Source organism: Ammodytes marinus (genome assembly GCF_949987685.1).
Source record: "Ammodytes marinus genome assembly, chromosome: 5".
Classification (NCBI taxonomy): domain Eukaryota; kingdom Metazoa; phylum Chordata; class Actinopteri; order Uranoscopiformes; family Ammodytidae; genus Ammodytes; species Ammodytes marinus.
The window spans coordinates 14,237,642-14,248,836 of NC_137234.1; positions in this window are offsets into that span (position 1 = coordinate 14,237,642).

Sequence of the window (11,195 nt, forward strand, 5' to 3'; positions counted from 1 at the left end):
TACAATTATTTAACAGTTGTTGATGTGCCCAAACTATTTTCCCACCTACACAAGACTATTCACTAATGTTATTCATTTGACACATCTTTTCAAAAGTGTTAAGTCTTGAAATTATTTATTATTATTTTTATTTTTATTTATCGCCTTTTTTACACACACATTTGAATCTTAAAGGATGTTCTCAGACACACTAATATACTACAAATGTATCTCTCTCTCACACTCACACACACACACCCACACACACACACACACACACACACACACACACACACACACACACACACACACACACACACACACACACACACACACACACACACACACACACGTCACTAGGACATTTCTGGATCTCTCAGTGTTTCACCAGTGGATACTCTGAGGGCAGCAGCAGCAGCAGCAGCAGTGTGCCAGTGTCTGAACTGGAATCAGGTTTCCCTGGCAGCCTTAGGGCTTTGGGGCAGAGGGAGGTTACTGAGGGTGGACATGGAGGCCCTCATGCCTGCACTGTGTTAGAGGCACCTGTTGCAAATGCATTCCCCTTTGTAACTCAATCACATGTCAGACAAGAAAAAGTAAACTGTTATTACAGAGTACCGCTACATTTAAATCAGTGTCATGCAATTTTCAATTAAGTCAAAGGAAAACCCAGCTGGCTCATAAGTCAGTGAGTCTGGCTGCTGCTGCAACTGATTGACATGAGACATCAGGAGCATGCAGACATTTCAGATGCTTTAAATCTGGTGCAGCATAAGTTACATACGGATGATCCATCGACCCTGTAACAGGGTCTTGACTCGGTCACTGTTACAGTGAGTGAACTATAGAACCTGCTTAAATATGTACAATAAGTCGAAAAGCAGCCAAAGTTACTGTCAAAAGTAACAGATACAGGACTCTCACTTAATTTTTCTAATACACTACTGTCTCTCAGATGGGTGCAGTGCAGCACACAAATATGTCATTCATATGTTTAAATCAACAAGATAGCATACAGGAAGACATAAGCAATTCATGTCTACATGTAGAGTTAGATATTCAGAGTGTAGGGGTTTAGATTTTGTATTATCGCCATCGGATATATGGAGGCAGAAAAACAAAAACAATTGTAATGATGTTTGGATTTCCTTTCAGTGAATGGGGTCTTTTACTTTGTACAAACACCTTTGTACAATGTGAACTCAGACAGCAAAAAGGAAAATTTTAATCCAGTCACTTTTTGGTCGCTTATCACGTATACAAATCCATTTAGAATAATTTCCTCTTTTTGTAAATACACATTTACTCTGTCACTTTTACTCACACTCTGGTCCAAAAGCAAACACTAAAGGCTGTTAACTATACAATAAAAAATTGTAGGTATGTCAATTATGTTAAAATAACTTACAATTGGTGGAGATTCTCTCTATTCTCTATGGTTGAGAAATGCTGTTCATCAAGTCCCGGCTTGTTGTGTCCTGATTGACAGCGCCAATAGAGTCTGTTCAAAACAAATAAATCTCATTGTCAGGATTTGAAAAAAACATTTCAAACAATGTTTGTACATTAAATATCAGAATAAAGGATAACCAGAGTTACAACACATTTCCCTAACTGGTGCACTTTTCAAGATTTTCCAATAGGTGATTCAATGAAAGAGCTATTTTCAGCATAACCTTCCATAACACTGCCATTTTTTGCTTTTGCAACTTGCTGGTGCCAACTGCAAAAATATGTAAACAATTTAAAGATTTCACTTTTATGTTTATGTGTTGATGACTAATATGTTCTTATTTTAATTCATTTGAACAAAACTAACATGACAATAGTCGTTGTTGTGTTTTGCACTGTAACTCATCAGACTGGTTCTCTCAGACAGAGCTGTTTTTTTCATGAATTTGAATTACACAGTTAAAACAGAACTGTCAAGTAGACTATTGCTTTAAATAGGATTGAGAGATTCAAGATTCAAGAGGTGTGTTACGTTACACGTTTGAGTTTCTATTAGGCATTTTAGAGCCCCCTGTAGGCCATAACTAGAATGCAGTCTTTTGTAAGTAATTAACATGTGTCCATTCTCATTGGCTGATAATAGTCACATTCTGTTAGTCACGTGATCGGTCATTATTACGGCAGCCATTTTGATCTGTCATTTGAGCCAGAGATCCACACGGTGAAACATCTCTTTTTTCATCTCACGTCATCCATCCGTGTAAGCCTTGGAGAAGCTTTGTTTGTGAGTAACTTGATTCATACATGTCTTATATAATTATTTATGTTAATATTTCATTGTATTTCATAACTTTATAAGTACATTTTATAACCAATTTGCATATTGGTTCATTTTCAGTTTCACACTTCTAAACCTGCTACAAACAACTTGTTCAACAACCTTCAATAAATGGACATACAAGTGCATGTCGACAACATCCTTATCGGTCCTTCATTATTGATCCTGTCTTCAAGTTTCGTGGGAAAAGTGTTTAGCTGTCTGGTGATGTGTGCATCGCTACGCGCTCAGGTGCCAGAACAGTGAAAAAACAGCATCACAGCGGGCTCTACACAACGGATACCAACCGTTATCAAGAGAGATATTCTTCGTTAGCCGTTCCAGTGCATCAGTGTGATCTCGCTACACATTAAGATGGAAGCTGCTTCACGAACGGAAGAAAAAAAGGAAACTACGTTAGCAGATGCTACAAAGTCCGTATCTGGTGGCTCCAGCTCAAGCTCAAGGTCGTCTTCTGCTAGCCTAGCTGCAGCTAAAGCACGGGCTAAAGTATTAGCTGCACGTGCCCGCACCACGTTTGTTCAAAAAGAAAATGACCTACTATTAGAACAAGCTCGTATGGACGCTGCTCTTACCACAGAAAAAGCTCGTATGGACGCTGCTCTTGCTACCCTAAAGCTAGACAAAGAGATTGCATCAGCAGAAGCAGAAGCCGAAGCTCTTGAGTCAACTGCAGCAGAATTGGAGAGAGGCTCCAGCACTATAATTTCTCTTCCAACTCAATCTCCACGTGAAAGAACGTTTAACTACGTTGAGTGTCATTCAAAAGCAGCCTCAGAGCCTACACCCACTGACCCAATACGTCAGCCTCAACAACGTAACCCTGCTAACGTTAATAGCACAAGGCAAGATAATCAAGACTCCTTTGATGGAGACCTCAACAGGTCTAGGCAACATGCTTTAACCACCCAGGCAACAAGGCCTGCTCCTGATTATAAGCCTCACATCCCCTACCCAATGGGGACACATCAGCCACCCTCGTCCACTTTCCCCAAACAGGCTCCTCATACTTACGATGGTGACCATACAGGGTTCGGAGAGGTAGCTCGTTTCCTTGTTCGACGTGAACTATTGAGTTCCAGTCTTACCACATTCGATGATCAACCTGAGAGCTACTGGGCATGGAGGTCGAGCTTCCTAAACTCCATTAGAGGAACTGATCTCACCTGTAGCGAAGAGCTCGATCTGCTCACTAAATGGTTAGGCCCGCAGTCTTCAGCGCACATCAAGAGGATTAGAGCCGTCCACGTCAACGACTCAACTCAAGGCCTGAGAATGGCATGGTCTCGTCTTCAGGAGTGTTACGGCTCACCAGAGATGATAGAAAAGGCTCTCTTCGACAGAGTGGAGAAGTTTCCTGAAATCAACAACAGGGATTATCCTAAACTCAGAGAGCTTGGAGACCTGCTACAGGAGCTAGCATCGGCTAAGCGCGAGGGCTACTTACCTGGACTTGCTTGCTTGGACACAGCTAGAGGTCTGAACCCCATAGTGGAAAAATTACCGTGGAACCTCCAAGAAAAATGGATTTCTAAAGGGAGTAGCTACAAGTTAGAGCACAACGTGCTCTTCCCACCTTTCACCTACTTTGCTGACTTTGTCTCCAGAGAGGCCTACATCCGCAACGACCCAAGTTTCTCTTTTGCCAGTTCAGCTCCTACAACCACCAAGCCAGACGCTGCAGATAAGAAGATAAGAAACTTCGTATCCACTCATAGAACGGATGTCTCTCCGGTTTCTGACTCCGACTCAACAGAGACTTCCAGTGCTAGGCCTGATGTCAGTGAACAATGCCCCATCCACCAAAAGCCTCACCCCCTCAAACATTGTAGAGGCTTTCGATCCAAACATATTGAAGAACGCAAGGCATTCCTCAAAGAAGCAGGTGTATGTTTTCGATGTTGTTCTTCAAGCAAACACGTTGCCAAAGATTGCAAAACAGAAGTGCACTGTAAGGAGTGCAACAGCGACAGGCATATATCGGCTCTCCACCCTGGGCCAGCTCCTTGGGCTAACCCGTCCCCTCAGGCAGAGAACGGCGGGGAGTCGGAACCTCCTCCTACTGTGAACTCCAAGTGCACCGAGATCTGTGGAGGAAACAACGGACTAAGCTCCTGCTCTAAAATCTGCCTCATCACAGTGCATCCTAAGGGAGAACCAAACAGGTCAGTGAGACTCTACGCCATTCTTGATGACCAGAGCAACCGGTCACTCGCCAGGTCAGAGTTCTTCGATCTCTTTAACCTTGAAAGCTCAAAGGCTCCCTACACATTACGTACGTGTGCCGGTTTCACTGAGATGTCAGGTAGGAGAGGCAGAGGCTTTGTTGCACAACCTTTGGATGGAACTCTCAGTATAGATCTTCCGACACTCATTGAATGCAACTACATCCCTGAAGACAGGTCAGAGATACCTACTCCAGAAGTAGCAAAATATCACGCTCACCTCAAGTCCATTGGTGCGCACATTCCTCCGCTTGACCCAGAGGCTCAGATCCTTCTTCTCCTCGGGCGTGATGTCCTACAGGTTCACAAGGTCCGAGACCAGCGCAACGGACCTAATAACGCACCATATGCCCAGCGCTTGGATCTTGGTTGGGTCATCATCGGTGAAGTCTGCCTAGGCACTGCTCACAAATCCAAAGATGCAAGTGTGTTTCACACTCACGTTCTTGAGAACGACCGCCATTCACACTTCTCACCCTGTCCGAACGATCTCACAGTTAAAGAGAAGCTTACTATGGAGAGCCAAAGCACCAACAGTCTCCGGGAACCGCTAAGCTCACCACTGTCTTGCTTATCAGAGAGATGCACTTACGATGACTCCTTGGGAAGCAAGATTTTCCAACGCACTGAAGATGATGGCAAGGTTGCTCCCTCTATTGTAGACAAGCCTTTAATCAAGTTAATCGATAAAGAGAGCTACATCGACGATGGTAACAGCTGGGCTGTCCCACTCTCGTTCCGTGCGTCAAGACCACGTCTGCCTAACAATATACAGCAACCTCTGAATCGCTTCAACTCTCTTTATCGCGCACTTGGAAGAAAGCCGGAGATGAAGCAGCATTTTGTCACCTTCATGCAACAAATCTTCGATCAAGATCATGTAGCACTTCTCAGCAACACCAGCTGGCTCACTGGGCCTGACTTTCTGCTGCTACCTCCTAAAGAACACATTCCTGTGGAAACTCCTTTCAGCCTTTCAGACGCCAGAACTCTGACAACCATCTCTACCAATGCAGATGCTCCGTTACTTCTGACTCCCAACACGATTCTTACCCAGAAGGTTTGCTGTACTTATCCTCCTCCAGGCTGCTTCGTCGACGCAGACTTACACCGCCAGCAGTGGAGAAGAGTCCAGCACTTGGCCAACACCTTTTGGGAAAGGTGGCGGCGTAAGTATGTCTCAACCCTCGAGAGTCGCTCTAAGTGGCAGAAGAGCCACCCCAACATCAAGGAGGGAGACTTAGTGCTTCTTCGCGAGACTCAGCTGAAAAGGAACCAGTGGCCCGTGGCATTGTTGACTAAAACTTTCCCTGGAAGTGACGGAAAGATCAGGAAGTTGGAGCTCAAGATAACCAGAGGAGGGACTTCCAAGACCTTCCTTCGCCCTATCACTGAGGTGGTAGTTCTGATGACCCCTTAGGGCCGCACAGACTCTTTCTTGACCTCTGGATGTTTAGTCATTTAAGGTGATATTGTGTTCAATACCAGGCGGGGAGTGTTACGTTACACGTTTGAGTTTCTATTAGGCATTTTAGAGCCCCCTGTAGGCCATAACTAGAATGCAGTCTTTTGTAAGTAATTAACATGTGTCCATTCTCATTGGCTGATAATAGTCACATTCTGTTAGTCACGTGATCGGTCATTATTACGGCAGCCATTTTGATCTGTCATTTGAGCCAGAGATCCACACGGTGAAACATCTCTTTTTTCATCTCACGTCATCCATCCGTGTAAGCCTTGGAGAAGCTTTGTTTGTGAGTAACTTGATTCATACATGTCTTATATAATTATTTATGTTAATATTTCATTGTATTTCATAACTTTATAAGTACATTTTATAACCAATTTGCATATTGGTTCATTTTCAGTTTCACACTTCTAAACCTGCTACAAACAACTTGTTCAACAACCTTCAATAAATGGACATACAAGTGCATGTCGACAACATCCTTATCGGTCCTTCATTATTGATCCTGTCTTCAAGTTTCGTGGGAAAAGTGTTTAGCTGTCTGGTGATGTGTGCATCGCTACGCGCTCAGGTGCCAGAACAAGGTGTATTTGTCATGTGCACAACAGTTAAAGAAGCGGTCATTGGCAATTAAATTCTTAAGCTTAAAGCCACTACCAGTAACATGGCACGTTGGCGTCCCCTTTGGACAAAAGCGGTAGTATTTTTACGACGCCAGCTATCGTGAAGCTGTTTTCTAGCTCGTGCCGGGCGTGCAAGATTCAAATCATCAGGAAGCAATATAGTGCATGTCCGTGTGTTGAAAGTGTGAGGGCACCGGACTCTTTTCGGCTCCGTGAGAGTGGTTAGTGACACAGCATCAACTAATGCCAGTCAGTGCTACACACACCTGATTGCAATGAGTTGATGCAGTGTCACCTCTCACGGAGCTGAAAGATTACGTGTCCTCACAGAAAGCGAATGAACGAGAGACGGCAGTTAGTATGGATCACGATGAGGTAATGTCTTTATGTTGTTGTAAATAATGACTATTTCAGATGAATAATGGTCATCTGATGATGCTGGTGAGGCAAAGTAAACTTTGTATTAGTAGGCTACCGCTCATTCATTTAGGAGTCTAGTTCGCTCCCGTGAAATTGTGTATACTTTGCTTGGCAACGCCCTCCCGCCCGCCTATCTCTCCCTTTTAGCTTTTCTTCATTGCATTTTATTTTTTTTCTTTGATGGTTCAGCCCCGTTATCAGTCATTATGACGACAAACAACTGTCTCAAACAAGGCTCCCCTTCCCTCACCTGGAGGGATAGGCTTCTCAAATCGCGTTGTTGCGCCATACTGAAATCTGCGACCAATATGGATATGTGACCATAGAGCATGCACGCGTGAACCGAAAATCGGACTGGGTGTGCGACCATACCAAATGCAGTAATAAAAACTATATAAAAACGTCTTTCTTTGCACTGACAGTCTCGTTTGCTGTTACAGGTAATTTATGATTATGTGAGGAAACATGAGGCTGTTTAAAAGATATTTAAATGTTACTCGGAGCTGCTTTAAGGCTCCTCTCAGCAATGCAATAGAAGAGGCTATCTATCTGAAATGCTGTTGTGCCAGCTAATATAAATATACAATATTGTGTGCCATGTGATGGCCATATGCTTCAGTCTTACAATGCAATGAAACCTATTATGGCTTATACATAGAACACTCAGTGTTTCTACAAAGGATTTTATGGTTTGAAATTAAATGATTCTTTACTATATGGAATCACAATTAGTCCCTTTGGCAGCTAACACTTTTTTGATGATTCCATACAGCTCCATTTGAAGAACCATTGAAGATTCATCATTTTTAAAAGTGCAATTATAAAAAGCCACCAAAATCATTTGCCTTTTTCTTAAATTAAGAAATCATAGTTTAGGCATTTTAACTTTTCATCCTACAGTCACGTCCGAGCCCTTCTCTACTATTGCATGTTGCATGTGTGAAAGTGTTTAAGGAAAGACTTCTTCAAAGAGTAAGAGGTAACTGTGTACGCAGATCTAAAACAGGGCACAGCTGTTCACACAGGCCTGTCCCCTGGCTTGCCCCTCTCACTGTGAAGGTCCAGGCCCAAGCACCCCTGGAGACCCCTAGGTAATAATGCAGTGGTCACGCCAGCCAATCTCCCAACTGACGCTTCAGACAAAAGTGGGTGAGCCAGTCACATTAAACATGGCAAAAATATACAGTACAAACTGTTGCACTTACAAGAACGTCATGAACAATAATAAGTCTTTTTACCCTAATATTTCCAATTTCAGTGTTACTCTCGTTAGGTCAGATTCCAAAAGCCTCATACAGATAACTTTGATGAACTAGCTCTAGGTAGCAGCTAATTATTAGTGCTTGAACACTATTAGTTTATTGACTTTATATCTATGACGAATATTATTCAAACCAGGCTTCTTATCTACAACTGTGCTGGTCATTTAGATAAAGCATACCATCTAAATGCCAACATGAACACGGGTCACTGGAAACTGAGATTAATCTATAGTCACAATAAGGATAACGGTGCAAAAGAGTCAATTAAATGCATTAGGCTGTGATGGGAGCTGTGCTACAAGCCACACCAAGTAACTACTTAATTTGGTTAATTTGGAACCTGTTTGGAAGAGAACATGCCCAGTCCCAGAGTAAACTTGTGATGGCAAAAAATGGGTCTAGTTAATTAGCAGTTTATTTGAAGGGGATATCCTCTCTCGGGCCCCCTTATCATCTTTGGAGAATATGGGAATATATGACTTGGTAGTGTAATTATAGTGCTAAAATCCTTCGGTATATAGGAATAAAATAAAACGGATGCAACATGATCTATGATATGAATAAAACATGTTTTTTTAAACTATCACAATGTCAATTTTGTTTTGTTTATCGCGTTCGACTATCAGACTAGCTTAATAAGTAATGTATAAAAAAGTAGCAAAACGTGCACTCCAATTATACCTGTATAAACACTAAAAAATCTAACCTTTTATCCTTGTTACAAGAATCATGCAGTGAAAAGTTATTTTGGTATATGAAACTGAAGGGAGAGAAAATGGAACAGACGAGGGGAAAGAAGCTAAATCTTTAATTGGAGGCAATTTGATTCATTTAGATGTGTTGGAGACAAGGAGTCCAGGGAGACAGTGCCTGAGGCAATGTTTTTGTCATTTTCTTTTTGTATCAGTCAGAGTAATTCATGTCCCCAGGGGCCGGCTGTCAGTAGCAAGGGTCCATGAATACATTCCTTCTGATCCAAGCCATTATCGGCCCATTCAGCAGCACTGGAGCCTGCTTACGCGGGCCTCTCTTCGGGCTGACCTCCTTGGCCGTCGCCTGGGCCTGACTCAACACTCCCACTAATCCACACCTCAAAGACTACAAACACAAACTTAGATTAAAGTCTGGGGAATGGAGTCACAACCAGCCACACTCACACACACACACACACACACACACACACACACACACACACACACACACACACACACACACACACACACACACACACACACACACACACACACACACACACACACACACTAAGAAATATTCATGTAATGTAATCAAGTATCAGAGGTAATTTGCATTAATGTTGACTTGTCCTTCCCAAAACAAAAGTCAGCAGCGCTTTGGAAACATTATAAAAACAAATATAGGGTTACTATTTGACATAACATTCCCTTTTGTATAAGCTTTTTTTAAATGTGCTAATATAGTCATGATTCATTTTATAGACTTCTAACATATTTAATTGCATTGCCTCCTTCATTGTACTATTTGATTTAGTCTTAATCACAGCTACATTCCTCTTGGCTGCAAATTAGAGGTGTGTCTAGTCGCAAACGTAACACGCCCTGTGGTTGGAGCCACACCCTGTCTTGACCCAATACAACCCCAACAGGTAACATTATCACAGGCTGTCATATCCAAGTGGTGCCACAGGTTCAGCACATTCATTATAATGTGCTAAACCCTAGATAATTTTTTTTAATATGGTGCTGCGATTTTTAATATGCTGCTTCAATGTGCCTACAGTAAAGATTGTGGCAGAGGGAAGTTACTGCAATTATACAATTATACCTACTACATAATTATGATTGGCTGCATATTTGCACTCAGTTCATTTGAATGGTATAATGTTTCTAATGCCATCATAGATTTTATGTTGGACTGCCAACATGCAGGGAAAAAAGAAAACACGGTTTCAGAAGCCAAAACAAACTGGCAGCAAGATGAGTTTCACACCTTGGGGAAGGTCATACAATCACATACATAGGTATAACATACATACATAGGTATAACATTCACAGCTAGATGTTCAACGTTTATATTCTCTCCATACAATCATAACTCATTATTTCAATGTTTAAGCTTTACTAAAGGCAGTGACAATATTCAATCCTGCTTGAATACATTGTTAAATGGTTTCAGTTCATATTCTGTAAGGTTATTGTGAATATCTGTTTTAACTGCTCTGCGCCAACAGTGGCAGTGTATTGCATAAAGTCAGGAGGGAAATGGGGAAACACGACAGAGAGCACAGGCACTTAGTGTGAACCACTGCACTTTATAACGTTTCCCGAATGCTTGTAAATCTAACCCTCCTAAAAATCCACAGTGAAACACTATGCCAAGTATGACATCACCCCTGTGCAGACACGTTTTATGATTTTTAACTTCATTTACAGAGACCAAGGCTGGGCGGGACACAGAGTCCAGTTTAAAACACAGACGCCATACTGAGAGAAGGCAGAGACCAGTTTTGCCAGTTGAGTCATTCACTCCAGATCTGTAACTCTGAGAACCAAAAAGAAGAGGTGGGAGAAATCAGTTTTTGATTTCTCATCGTAATTTCTTGTTCAAACAACTGCCATTTTTTTTGTTACTTACTTTATAGACTTTTGCAGGTTGTCATTCCCAATCTCTCTCCTCATTTCCCATTACCTCTCTACTGTCCACCTTTAAATAACGACAAATATTTAATAGCTCTTCCTACACAGAATGCAAAGAAAATCAAAGCGTCCTTCAATTTGATTTTTTTTATCTCAAAGGCCTCTCTCTGTACATCACTAACCTTGAGAAATTAAATGCAGTTTCTCTTGGATGGTGCATTTTGCGGAGTATTTCCTGCTCTGTCAATACCACGGATAATAGTGTTATTATTGTGCTCTGTAAGTCCCCCCCTCCATTTCCCCGTTCAAGGAT